The 14,980-nt window shown below is 41.2% G+C and overlaps 1 long non-coding RNA gene across 3 annotated transcripts in view; it reads right to left on the bottom strand.

Annotated features, from left to right (window-relative positions):
- Positions 1-238: 238 nt before the first annotated feature.
- The window catches only part of LOC143514471 (uncharacterized), a 35,996-nt gene continuing 21,254 nt past the window's right edge, over positions 239-14,980 (bottom strand). Inside the window, exons 2-4 of one of the 3 annotated variants that reach the window (XR_013130889.1) lie at positions 7,299-7,512; positions 6,894-7,017; positions 239-876 (exon numbers count right to left, since the gene is read on the bottom strand). This is a non-coding gene — a long non-coding RNA (uncharacterized LOC143514471). Of the gene's footprint in view, positions 877-5,143; positions 7,018-7,298; positions 7,513-14,980 lie in introns of those variants that run through there. The other 2 variants (XR_013130885.1, XR_013130892.1) reach the window with 2 other exon arrangements.

Here is a 14,980-nt window from a genome sequence, read left to right as displayed (position 1 = left end):
TTCAGTTCAGTAGATATATGCGGCTTATAGCCCGGTGCAGCTTATACAACATTTTCCATTTCTTTTTTATTGGTAGGTGTGGCTTATATTGAGGTGTGCTCTATAGTTGGTAGTTGGTAAGCACATTCTCCTCCGTTTTCTATTCTGTCACCGTTGAGCCTTTTCATACAGCTCCAGGGGCACTATAACACAGGGGTCGGGAACCTGTGGTTCTTTTGATGACTGCATCTGGCTCTCAGATACATCTTAGCTGACACAATGTTTCCTAACACAATAAGTAATTAATAATTCCACTGACATTTTAAAATCAAAATGTTACAGAAACCAGTGTCAAAAAAATGAAGTTCAAAATATAAAACATTCTCAAGATTTTTTATCCATGCATCTATTTTCTACCACACCTGTTCTGGGTTCCAGGTGGCTGGAGCCAATCCCAGCTGTTAGGCACAAAAACTCTTATTTGATATTGTGGGAGCCCATGCGAATAGAGTCGTAGTCAGCTAGCTAATTTATGCAGAGCAAATCCTTTAGACGAAGAAGACAACGAAAAGAAAAATGCATAGCACAAATGGACATAACTCTTTATGAAGAGTGCAGGGTCTGCAGTGTGTTTAATAGGTTATGCAATGAAAAAAATCTCACTGATGAAACGGTAAAAAATAAAGCAATGTAACGTATTGACCAGACGGAGAGGGATCCAACTGCGGAAGTATACCACTTTTATTTACATAAGTCACGTGTACAGAGAACGACAGGTAGATCACTAGCATCAAGCTTCGTAGCATTAGCGTTCTCTTGGGGTGGTCGGGACGGTCCAGGGTCATAATGGGAGAGCAGATTCCAGGAGGTACCGAAGGGCTAGGCAGGAGACGAGGTCTGGGGAGTGAGCAAGGGTCAGAACATAGGAGATGTATAAGGTGTATAAGTACAACTGAAAAGGGGTGTGGTGATGAGTGGCAGGTGAGACTGGTTAGGGAAGATCAGATGGCATTCCTTACAAACGACACACGTCAGGCTACATTTGCATCGAGAAATCCAGCATGGAACAGCAGGAAGAAATTATTATACTCAACAATTGTTGGTCTAAATTCACGGAATTAGTTGTATTCAGCGCTAAAAAATATTATATGTGTCACGAAAATACATTTTTGTAACGATACAAAGTCGGAGAGGCGTGCAGATCAACAGGTCTTTTAATAGGTACACAGAAACGTAAAGTAGTCCTGATGACACAGAACTCCGGGAACAGGCAGGAGTATCAGGCAACCAAATCCGAGGGAGCAGGCTAGGAATGAGATACCAGGACACAAGCAGAAGTCGGAACCAGAACTGTAGCCGTGGAAACGCTTGGTATGCACACATGAGAACTGAGGCAATACTTCGCAACTAATGAAAAGGGAAAGGGGCTTAAATAACAGAGGGACAGACTTGCAGGTGAAATCAATAATCCGGTGATGATGATCTTATTATGGCACTTCGGGCTGGGGAGAGTGAGGAATTCTGGGTATTTGAGTCCAGTTGGTTGTGTGATGTGACAATTTTAAAACATGCAGCTTTCATGGCTCTCAGCCAAAAAGGTTACCAACCCCTGTTATAACAGGTCTCTTTAGGCACAACAGGAAGTAGATTCTGACTTTCTCAGTCTACTTACACACTATAAATGAATCCTAATAAATAAATGCTCAATAAATGGAGGATGAGGACAAGAACGAAGAAGGAAACCAGGCAGTTGACAGGACAGGACTTCTGATCAGGGCCACTTTGGTGGAACAAGTTATGGCCTGATGTCCAGGTGAATCGCTCCATAATGCCATCTATAACATGGACATTCACACTGGATACTAGGGGTGGGAATCGTTTACTATCTCACGATTCGATTCGATTCCAATTTTGGGGGCCACAATTCGATTCAAAAAACGATTTGATTTATAAAGATTTCTGCTTCAGTCTATAAAATCTGCATGATCTACAGTGTTCTTTGCAAGACAGAATGACAAATACAGAAAATAAAGTGTCTTTCAGTTTTAATTAACAAAAATAATGTGCTTTGGTAAAATAAAATGCTTTTTGTTGTGTTACCAAAATTCTTGAGCTTCATTTTGCTAGCTGTCAGGGCTGGCTCAGATGCAGTTCCCCCAGCCGTCGCTAGGGGCACCAGAGTCAGTCCCAGACTAAACCAGCGTAACCGTACATTCTCAGCCAGTCTGCTTTCTCTGTGGTTGCTTCGCGTTAAATTGTGTCTCGCCACCTCTCTCTGTTATGCTTTCTCTTTACTTATTTGAGTATCTATCTCGCTTCCTGACCCATCTCAAGTTTTCCCAATCCTGTATTTCTTCCTATCCGTTTTGCCTTTATTTTTGGGAAGGGTTTTATTTTGCTGTGGCGTTTTTTGCCAGTCACTTCTGCTGGCGTTCTTGGTTTCATTTTCGCGTTGCATTTATCTGCGCTGTTTTTTAGTTACTGTTGTTATTTTGCTTCTTTCTCCCGTCTCTCTGCGGTTGAGTGTTATTTTCCACGCGTTGTATTTTCTATTTACTCCGTGCCCTCATGGTTTTTCTTTCTATTCTTTTGCGCGTTGAGTGTTCCGCGTTGTTTTGTTTGTTCGTTCTGGGTCGCTGTGCGCGTTTCCCTCTCGCTAATACATTTGACAAGTGTCAAACGGCACTTGGGTCCACCATATTATTTCGCGCGGTGTGTACGTTCCCGTGCTCACCGCGTTACACAAGCCTTGCACACGAGCTATTGAGTCAAGTTCGGTCTTCCCTGGCATTCGGTAAAAACCAAAATGAACCCATATTTTTGCCTTAAATGAAGATGGGACAGGTTGAATATCTCTTTCCTCCATTTGTTTTGAAACTTTTCCGCACATGAGTGTGTCCCAGAGTCTGCTGCGTAAAGTCTCGCGTAATTTTGTAATTACGTAACGCGAGACTTCACCACGACTTAGAATCGATTTTGGGACATTTAAAATCGATTCTGACTCGTAGTAAATGAGAATCGATTTTTGATATATGAATCGATTTTTTGGCACACCTCTACTGGATACCATCTGGGATGGTGTTTGTTTCCACCAGGCTGAGGTGGTCCAGGAGTGGCCTCACAGGCCGCATTTCTCAATGCAACAGAAGAATGTTTCTAGAATGTATAAGAGTGCACAGGCTGCTCGTCTCAGTGAGGAGGAGGCGTGAGGAGACGTGAGGAGGCAGACCAGAGTTGGGGACCAGAAGGTGAGATTTTTCCCTGATGTGCAGCCATGGAGGGCCAGATCCTCACAGGTCATCCTTAAACCATCCACGCCATCCCATACGGTCACATGGATCTGACCCATGCCTATCTGTATGACGCAGAGTTTGGAATTCCCTTTAAATCTTGGCGCAAAGCGTTACACATAGTCTCATAGAATAATTTTTTTGTTTAAAAAAAAAATCTCTATAAACAATAATTATAATAATAATTGCATGTAATAATAGCACTATAATTGTGCCGGAAGACGACGACGGTCTGTGTTGAGTCGGCGTGTATGTAGAGCGTGACGCAAATGTATATGTGCCAGCTCCCAGGTGCGGGCACTGCGCTTGAGCCACTCGTCTAGGGCTGGAATGTCAGCTGGTGGTGTCTTGTCCCAAGGAAAAAACACAGGCTAGTAACCGTATACACATTGAAAGGATTATGCTATAATTGTGCTTTCCATGGGTATATACAAACAGTATTGATTACTGTACTGTAATTGTTTCTTTTTTTCCTGTTATAATAAAAACCTGCAATTGCAACAACTGTCTCAAAATCTTTCACGGAAGCCTGTAGGAGAAATTCAAAACCTTATAAAACACTAAAGATGTTTATGACATGTTTAGTATAATATCACAGAATGTTGTTACTGCTGTGAGCAGTTCAAATAATGTGTGTGTAACTTTAGAAGTGAGATTTATCTCCATGCATGTGGCTATATCTACAGAAGTTACATGTTTATCTCTAATATCTAATATCTCTAAGGTGTTCGTGCCTTGGTTAATCCTGAGTGTTATTTTTAGTCTATGTTTGTAAGATTTAACATTATATTCTGTCGTGATGTTCGTGCCTTGGTTAATTTTGATTGTTCTTCTTAGACTATGTTTATAAGAGTTCTGTTTTAGCATTTGTGGCTTGGACATTCTGGAGTGTTATTCCTAGTCTACTTTCGTGTTAGTATGATGTTTTTGTCATTCTTGTTCTAACTAGTTTGTTCGATTCCGTGGAAGTCTATTTTGTGTTTGATGGTTCCCGGTCTAGCTTGTGTCTTAATTTTGTTTTCCCCATGTACACTGTATCTTTTTACATCTTGTATGCATTTGTGGTTTTGTAACGCGAAGTTGTAGTTCGGTCTCTAATTTGTGCAAATTGATTTATTGTTAATATTCACTGTGTCCAGTATTTATTAGGCATGCCCCGCCGTATTCCTAAGTCCAGGTCTAGTTTGTCGGTTGGCTGTTTGTCCCTCGTTGGCTTCTCCGAGAGAACTCGTTCTAAAATACGCACACACACACACAAACTACCAGTCTGATCTGGCTAGGGTTTAAGAACTAGCTTTTCTGTGTGTTGTGCTGGTGCTTCTCTGGATGACTGTGGGGTCACGTGGCTCTGCGGGTGTGTGCCTGAGGATGATAAGGAGCCACCTGCTCCTCTCTCAGAAGGAGGTCACAAATCTGCCCCTAAGCTCCTTCACCAGGGGCAGAGGCTGTTTACTCTGGCATTTGTCACCAAAGTGACCAATGATCACCCTCAGGCACAGATTAAGCAGCTCAGGAGAAGCAGGCTTGTGACTGGGTGTGTCATGGCAACATGGGAGTGGGGTGGAGTCTGGTGAGCCGAGAGATGGCCGGACCCCAGGTCAAAGGGCAGTGGGGTACACCTGCATGTGTTGGGTGTATGTTGATGTGCTTATGTGCATGTACACTTGTGAACAAGAGCATGTGGGTTCAGACGTTCCTCTGAGAAAGTACAGGTGTGTCTATACATCCTGTGTTCAGACGTTCCTCTGAGAAAGGACAGGTGTGTCTATACATCCTGTGTTCAGACGTTCCTCTGAGAAAGGACAGGTGTGTCTATACATCCTGTGTTCAGACGTTCCTCTGAGAAAGGACAGGTGTGTCTATACATCCTGTGTTCAAACGTTCCTCTGAGAAAGGACAGGTGTGTCTGTACATCCTGTGTTCAGACGTTCCTCTGAGAAAGGACAGGTGTGTCTATACATCCTGTGTTCAGTCATTCCTCTGAGAAAGGACAGGTGTGTCTATACATCCTGTGTTCAGACGTTCCTCTGAGAAAGGACAGGTGTGTCTATACATCCTGTGTTCAGACGTTCCTCTGAGAAAGGACAGGTGTGTCTATACATCCTGTGTTCAAACGTTCCTCTGAGAAAGGACAGGTGTGTCTATACATCCTGTGTTCAGACGTTCCTCTGAGAAAGGACAGGTGTGTCTATACATCCTGTGTTCAGACGTTCCTCTGAGAAAGGACAGGTGTGTCTATTAGGGGTGGGATCGATTCGACTCGATTCCGATTTTGGGGGCCACAATTCAATTCAAAAATCGATTTTCGATTCAAAACGATTTTCGATTAAAAAAACGATTTGATTTATAAAAATGTCTGCTTCAGTCTATAAAATCTGCATGATCTACTACAGTCTGCTTTGCAAGACAGAACGACAAATACAGAAAATTAAGTGTCTTTCACATTTAATTAACAAAAATTAAGTGCTTTGGTAAAATAAAATGGTTTTTGTTGTTACCAAAATTCTTGAGGTTCATTTTGCGAGCTGTCAGGGCTGGCTCGGATGCAGTTCCCCCAGCCATCGCTAGGGGCACCAGAGTCAGTCCCAGACTAAACCGACGTAACCGTTCGTTCTCAGCCAGTCTCTGCTTTCTCTGTGATTGCTTATCGTTTAATGGTGTCTCGCCACCTCTCTCTGTTATGCTTTCTCTTTACTTATTCGAGTATCTCATGCGTCGCTTCCTGACCCATCTCAAGTTTTCCCAATCCTGTATGTCTTCCTATCCGTTTTGCCTTTATTTTTGGGAAGGGTTTTATTTTGCTGCAGCGTTTTTTGCCAGTTTCTTCTGCTGGTGTCCTTGGTTTCGTTTTCGCGTTGCATTTATCCGCGCTGTTTTTTAGTTACTGTTGTTGTTTTGTTTCTTCCTTCCGTCTCACTACGGTTGAGTGTTATTTTTCACGCGTTGTATTTTCCGCATTAGTTTTTTGTTTCTATTTACTCCGTGCCCTCACGGTTTTGCTTTCTATTCTCTTGCACGTTGAGTCTTCCGTGTTGTTTTGTTTGTTCATTCTGGGTCGCTGTGCGCGTTTCCCTCTCGCTAATACATTTGACGAGTGTCAAACGTCTTGCTCTTGCGAGCCGGCACTTGGGTCCATCCTTCTCTATATTATTTCTCACCCTTCTCTATATTAACGCTCCCGTGCTCACCGCGTTACACAAGCCTTGCACACGAGCTACAGTTCGGTCTTCCCCGGCATTCGGTAAAAACCAAAATGAACCCATATTTTTTCCTTAAATGAAGACCGGACAGGTTGAATTGTGTTTTGAACCTTTTCCGCGCATGAGTGTGTCCCAGAACATGCTGCGTAAAGTCCTAACTCGATTCTAACTTCACCACGACTTAGAATCGATTTTGGGACATTTAAAATTGACTCTGAATCGTAGTAAATGAGAATCGATTTTTGATATATGAATCGATTTTTTGGCACACCTCTAGTGTCTATACATCCTGTGTTCAGACGTTCCTCTGAGAAAGGACAGGTGTGTCTATACATCCTGTGGCACATCAAACCAGGTCCTCTTCTGTCCCAACCTCCTTTCTGAAAGGTTTGTCTAACAACTATACACAAAGCCACACACATACATGTGCTTTCCTTCGGCGTGAACCCATCGAGTGTGCTTGCTCTGCCTTGTTCCTTCACTCTTCCTCTCACTCTTCCTCTCTTCCTGGCCTGCTGATGCTACTGCTCCTGCATCTCCCGGTGCTCCTGAATGAAGAGTGGCTGTCAGCAACACACACTTCCGCTAGTCAACACAACGGAGCAATGATGAACACGGCACATCCTGCAGTCTACCCTACAGCTTGGTCTCATTTGCTGAACAATTCAGCTGTCTTACTGGGAACCTTTCCACACACTATTAACGTCAACAGATGTATAGATCAAATCATTCAGCTCTGATGTTTGTATCTAATAACATGCTTTGCTAGTCATTTCCAGTTGGCTCCTGAAAACCTTTACAGCATTTAACACCCTTAGCAACAGATCACCTTGTCCTCTGTGTTTTGTTGTTTTGATGCTTAGCCGTGTGTGTTGCTCAGTTTGAAGACACTGCCCACTGCCTGATGGTCCGGCTCCACCCACCTCACTTCAGCTGGTCATGCACCCAACGTCACGCTCTTGCAAGGTCTGGGGGGTTGACCCAAAGCCTCCTCTCTAGTCTACTCCTATTACTGTGAACCAGACAGCTGGGGCCTTCTTTGTCTATTACATACAAACACACACACACACACACACACACACACACACACACACACACACACGTGCACATACACGTTTTTGTTTTTTATATTTCATTGTTTTGATTATTTTATGATTATTATTTTGTTTGTTGAACTCTGTATTTGGTTGTATGTTATTCTTTGATTTTGTAAGAGTGAACCAGGTTGTGAACAGCCTTGTGTCAAGTCTGTTTTTTGTGTCAGTTAGAACTAGGTTAGAGAATCTGCATTTGTGGTTGAACTCTCACTAGGGGTCTTTGGAAACACATGGTCAGGACGTGAACAGCTTGTGGTCAGGAGCACATTCTCTTGCAGATGAAGTAATGGTGATACCTGTTGCTTCTTAAAATAGTGTTGGCTATACACATTAAGACCGTATTAAGTTAAGCCCAGTCAATCTCAAATTTCTTAGCAAGGTAAGATTACTCACTGTGCTTCTGTTTGTTTGTTTAAGGGTGACTTGTTACATTCAAGCAACAGGATCAGGGATGATCCAGAAGCAGCAAAGATGATGACATCATTCAGAAAATGACATCATAAAAAAAAGATGACTGCAAAACAAGCAGAATGATGCCACAGCATACAAACTCAGGAGTGTCTCACCACACTGCAGGAGTGTCTCACCACACTGCAGGAGTGTCTCACCACACTGCAGGAGTGTCTCACCACACTGCAGGCAGCTAGGAAACTCTTACCTATAACTTGATCATTAAATTGTGATTAATAGTTGAAGCAGTGCCACCCTAACCCTAGTTATAATGGTCAGATTTAGTGAGGGTGACTTGATACAGTGAATCATAAAATATTTATAGTTAATCAGGAGGCAGTAAAACAGGAGTTGCACCATGATGAAACAATAGCTCTGCACAGACTAACTGTGATGGTGTCAGGATGTTCAGTGGACTGTGATATTCTTCACTAACAAAAAACTAAATAAACAGCCCATCAGACTGATAGAGAACAATCTAGGAGAGTTAAACACAAAGGCTTTCAGAAGGACACAAGCATGTATATGTGTGCTTGTGTGTGTATGTTTGTGTGTGTGTGTATATGTGTGCTTGTGTGTGTATGTTTGTGTGCGCATTCAAACTGATAATTTAGGTAAATTGTCCATTTAATTTTTAAATTTATTTTATTTAACCCTTGTTAAACCAGGAAAAAGGAAGAGCACAGGGTAATTTAACCCTTGTTAAACCAGGAAAAAGGAAGAGCACAGGGTAATTTAACCCTTGTTAAACCAGGAAAAAGGAAGAGCACAGGGTAATTTAACCCTTGTTAAACCAGGAAAAAGGAAGAGCACAGGGTAATTTAACCCTTGTTAAACCAGGAAAAAGGAAGAGCACAGGGTAATTTAACCCTTGTTAAACCAGGAAAAAGGAAGAGCACAGGGTAATTTAACCCTTGTTAAACCAGGAAAAAGGAAGAGCACAGGGTATTTTAACCCTTGTTAAACCAGGAAAAAGGAAGAGCACAGGGTAATTTAACCCTTGTTAAACCAGGAAAAAGGAAGAGCACAGGGTATTTTAACCCTTGTTAAACCAGGAAAAAGGAAGAGCACAGGGTATTTTAACCCTTGTTAAACCAGGAAAAAGGAAGAGCACAGGGTATTTTAACCCTTGTTAAACCAGGAAAAAGGAAGAGCACAGGGTAATTTAACCCTTGTTTAACCAGGAAAAAGGAAGAGCACAGGGTATTTTAACCCTTGTTAAACCAGGAAAAAGGAAGAGCACAGGGTATTTTAACCCTTGTTTAACCAGGAAAAAGTCCCATTGAGCCACAATGGCTCTTCTTCCAGGGAGTCCTGGCCAAGAGTGGCAGGCAGCAAGTTAAACATTTAAAATAAAAAATACAAAGACACAGGACAGAACTGCAAGAGGACTGAAGACAAAAATCAAACTATGTGATCAATTAAAGAAATAAAGTATGTAAGGAAACTAAAACATGTAACATACAGGAAAAAGGAAACAACTAAAATAAGACAATTCTCATAAAGACAACTGACAAAAAATTTAGAGAAATAGACTCATGGACACCATATTTAAAAACAATAAAGTCCTTATTGAGGGTACGGTTAATAATAACTTATTTGTTGACCTTAAACTATATATACTAGTGTGTAAAGAAAGCAATGTTGAGATATATTGTGGCAAATTACCCAATAATGCTTTCAAAGTAAAAGTCAGAAAGTGAAACTAAAAGAGAGAGAGGACCATTGCACCATATCATATAGCAAGCAGTGGTGAGTCTTATTTGCTGTTCTTGTAATAAAACGCAGAGTGATATAAAACATCCAGTTTTTTCAATAGCAATTGTGAAGAATGCATATAAATTATATCACCATAGTCTAATACTGATAAGAATGTGCTATCTACTAACCTTTTTCTTGCTTAGCAAGGAAAACACTTTATTTGTCTAAAATAAAATCCTAGTTTAGGTCTAAGTTTTTTTTAAGAGGCATTCAATATATGTACTAAAAGAAAATGTATCATCCAGCCATACTCCTAGATATTTATAGGAGGATACCCTTTCTAACTGTGTTCCATTTGTGATAAATTACAAGATTTGTGTTAACATGTAAAGACCACGAATTTAGTATTTTTATCTTTTAGAACCATCTTAAGCCCTACAAGGGAATTTTGTACCAGATTAAATGATGAGGTGAAGTTATCAATAGTTACACATTGAGATCTACCACTCAAATAATTAGAAAACAAATAATTAGAGGAGCTAAAACCTACACTTTTCAAACTTTGCAATAAAAGATCATGACAGACCGTATCGAATGCTTTAGACAAATCAATTAATAGAGCAGCACATGAGTTTTTGTTGTCTAAAGCAGAAATAATATCATTTGTCACTGATGTTACTGCAGTAATCGTACTGTGTCTTTTTACAGTTTAAGTTAATAAGCACCTTTTGTACCTCATAAGCAGATATGTATGAACAATTAAAAACATTCAAAAGGTTAGTTGAGGATTCACTGACCACATTAGAGGTTGAGAGGGTCGCCTGTGTCACCATTCCTGCCATAATAAAATGCTTATTAAAAACCTCTACTAAATTCTGTTTACCCCTCACTTCTCCTTGTTCTGTTAAACTATGACGTCTTAGTGGATAATAATAATAATAATAATAATAATCTTTATTTGTATAGCACCTTTCATAAATACATGCAACTCAAAGTACTTTACAGAATAAATAAAAAAGATACATTAAAGGAAACAAAGATAAGAAGACAAAAATAAAATATTAAAAGAAATTAAAGATAAAAAGGAAACAAACAATAAAATAATGAAATAAAGTGACAAATTATAAAATAATAGACAACATAATGTAATAAAGAAAATAAGATTGAGAGTTTCTTAACTAACTAAAAGCAGATCTAAACAGGAATGTTTTGAGACTCTTCTTGAAGCTGTGCAGTGATGAAATGCCTCTGAGCTCTTCAGGAAGAGAATTCCAGAGCTTTGGGCCATAGTGGCTAAAAGCACCCTCGCCAATCTTTAATCGGCTTTTAGGAATCACCAGTAGATTACTGTTTGAAGACCTGAGAGACCTGACTGGAACATTTCTAACTATCATTTCACTGAGGTAAAGAGGAGAAAGACCATGAAGACATTTAAAAACCATGACTAGAACCTTAAAAACTATTCTAAAGCTGACAGGTAACCAGTGCAGTGAGTGGAGTGCAGGTGTAATATGATCTCTCTTTCTGCTGCGGGTCAGAACCCTTGCAGCCGCATTCTGAACTCTCTGTAGGTGCGAAATAGAGCTCTTTGGAAGAGCAGACAGAACAGCGTTACAATAATCTAGCCTTGATGTGATAAATGCATGGACAAGCTTTTCACTTTTTCATTCAGATGGGACAGAGCAAAACAATAGTGCAGCGGAAAAGCCGTGAAGGAGCAGCCATGCTAGGTCACTCGCCGGGCCGATGCTCGTACCGTAGCAGCCGTGGTGGAGCAGCCGTGCTAGGTCACTCGCTAGGCCGATGCATGCAGCAGAGATGGCGCAGCCCGTCTCGATCGCTGGGCCGATGCGCACAGAGGAGAAGCCGTAGTGGAGCAGCCGCACTCAATCGCTGGGTCGGTGCGGGTACTGTAGATGCCGTGATGGAGCTGAGCATTATTTAATGATACATAGTAATCACGCCCAGTTAGATACGATCTAAAAAGTATTACCAAAAGTAACCTTGGAAATAGTGGTGCCAGCTCTCTTCAGGTGATTGACCAGCTCCTCCCGTGTAGTTCTGGACTAATTCCTTTCTTAGGATCACTGCTACGCCACAAGGTGAGATCTTGCATGGAGCCCCAGGTGAGATCTTACATAGAGCTCCAGTCTGAGGGAGACTGACAGTCATGTTTAGCTTCTTCCATTTTATAATAATTGCTCCAACAGTTTATCTGTTTGGCAACTGCCCCGTAGCCCTTCCAGTGGAAGTCTACAATTTTGTCTCCGGTGTCTCTGGACAGCTCTTTGGTCTTAGCCATATTAGTTGTTGGAGTCTTACTGATTATGTGGGATGGACAGGTGTCTTTATGCAGCTAATGCACATTTATGCACCTCAAACAGGTGCTTCTAATTTAGAGTAATAAGTGGAGTGGAGGTGGACTTTTTAGAGGCGGACTAACGGGTCTTTGAGGGCCAGATTTTTGCTGATTGGCAGGTGTTCAAATACCTATTTGTAGCAGTAACACACAATTATTTTCTTCACTGTAAACCCTCTGTGTTGTACTCTTGGCTGTCTATTGTTTGCATCACGGTATGTCCATGTTCCTCGTATAGTAATCTCAGCAGTGTATCCGTTATATTTTGCTGTTCGTAGTTATGGGTTTCAGTTTAGTCTGTGCTATATTCTCGTTGCATTGTACTGTTACCCTGCCGCACTTTATGTTGTCTGTTGTACTGTTGATTTGTGTTGCACCACGGTTCCGGAGGAACAAAATTTCGTTACACTGTGTACCTGTACTCAGATGTAATGACAATAAAAAGCCACTTGATTTGACTTGACTTATGGGTTTCATTCTTTTTCACTTAACTTACGCTTGTTTATTTGTGTTTACTCACTTTGTTTATTTGTGTTTACTCACTTTGTTTATTTGTGTTTACTCATGAGATAATAAATACGCTTCTGCATTTGCATCTAGTTTTGCCATCTGAGTCCTCGCATTACAATATGTAAAGCTGTTGAAGACAAACAATGAGAACTAAGGTCAGATGGGAACTATTAAGTTCCCATCTGTCTTTAATTAATTTTTTTTTTATTTTGTTCCAGATGCTGAAACATAACTGCACAATTATTGAATTCATCCTACAGGACCTGAGTCCTGTAATCAGGACCTCAACTTCAGTACCTGGCCAGTACCCCACATGCATGCATGCACACACAAACAAGTACATACACACCGATGCATACACATACACACACAATTGAAAGTAGAAGGGTATGGCACACCTTGGCATGGCCGATTAATTCTGTACAACACTGAGCCAGAAAGAGAGGGAGCCCAGACTACAACTACACACAGTTCTACTGCTAAACTGTTACACTGTCAAGTTGCTACACAATGGTCAATCAACATATTCAGCAATGAGGTCAAAACAGCATCAACAGCATTTCAATAGCATCTTTTCAATAGCATTTTAATAAGCATAATAAGCATGTTTCTCCCATAGTAAGGATTTTACTGCATCTCTAATTTATGTACTTCTCAACATGCCATGTCTGATTACTGTATTACCTTTCTACTGTCCATCTGGACAAATACAAAGCCACCCCCACACCAATACACCACAGAGAGAGAGACAGAGACTTTGGAGCCACTGTAGGCCACAGGATAGACCAGCCCCTAGATCTGTCTGTCTTCATCTGGAGGAGGAAATCTGATAAAGATCTGAGAGGCAGAATGGTCTTCCAGAACCCCATCACGATCTCTTTAAGCCTAATCAGTCCTATGGAACTACACAGACCTTAATTCATAATGCATGCATGTCTGGTGGCTCTAATGTCATTAGTCTGCCTACATGTGCCTTCAGAGAGCACCAGCTGGGTCTGTGCCATCTGCACATGCAGACATTTGTTAAGCTGCCCCCAACTGTCCACGGCAAACACCATCCGCCATACATCCCATACAGACACTATACTAGAAACCAGACTTAAACTAGTTTCTTATGAATATACATAGGAGTGAGTTCATTTTAGATTAAACTAGAATCTTTAACTGGCATAATAAACAGCATTGACTGCCGGTTAAGCTGATTCCCATTATAGTTCCACTGCATCAGGAGGGGATTCTATTCATGCGCAGTTAAAACTTTGCTCCACTGTCATGTGGTCTTAAATGAACAACAAAAGTGAATCAATATCACAGTTCAGAATCTTATTTTTTGATTGTTTGATTACCATTTGACTGACATTGTGGTATTTTCAAAGTCAAAGTTATTTATATAGCGCTTTTAAATATCGAATTGAATTTAAAATTCTTCTGTTGACCTATAAGGTGTTGAATGGTCTTACCCCACAATATCTGAGTGAACTCACTGCTTACTACAACCCATCTCGCTTATTTTCATTCTAAAGTATTTGATTCATTCAAGACATTTAAAGTTGAATGAGGTGAATACACATACACACACACATGCACCACTTACACACACACACACACGCACCACTCACACATACACACACACACACACACACACACACACACACACTGTCGTCTGGCCTGTGTTTATCCTTCAAGCTGTATCAGAGGCCTGGGCACTTGATTTTCTTAGCTGTTCACTTGATGATTAATAATAAAAAATCTCAGACAGAGAGTACGATCCTCCAATCGAAATCGCTCCTCAACGCTCTGCTCGGCGGAGGCGTTTATACTTGGCGATCGATCGCGATATAATAATAAATTTGTGTCCATTTACACCCCCCCTCCGCTAACAATTTACACTCGCCACACAACCCCCCCCTCAACAATTTAAAGTCGCTACCCCCCCACCCCCACTCCAATTTTATTTGTTGATAGTGACACTCATTGACTAGACATGTTAAAGTTGGCACTCCATGTCTCAAAGGTTGCCGACCCCTGCTCTATATCCATCCTGGATGTGGGATGATTTTGGTGGGTTTGTGTTCATTTATGCCTACCCTGGTCTAGTGTATCCCCTTGTTACCTAAGATCTGGTGTCTGGACATTCCCCAACCCCTGGTCCGTTCTCCCTGGTTCTTGGAGGGAATGTTTCCTTGCGTGCTTTTGTGGGGGGTACTGAAACGTCTACTCCGCCCCAACTCATTATGCATTCATGTTCCCTTAGTTTCATTTTCATTAGAATGTCCACAGTGTTCCCCCGTCACACCCCTTGTTTCCTCCACCCATTATTAGTCCTGATCAGCTGTTTTAGGTTTAACTTCATGATATGTTTGGTTTATATTCCCAAAATATAACCACCCAGTT

This window comes from Brachyhypopomus gauderio, chromosome 1 (assembly GCF_052324685.1).
Source record: "Brachyhypopomus gauderio isolate BG-103 chromosome 1, BGAUD_0.2, whole genome shotgun sequence".
Taxonomy (NCBI): domain Eukaryota; kingdom Metazoa; phylum Chordata; class Actinopteri; order Gymnotiformes; family Hypopomidae; genus Brachyhypopomus; species Brachyhypopomus gauderio.
This window is presented reverse-complemented; position numbering and strand designations above follow the sequence as displayed.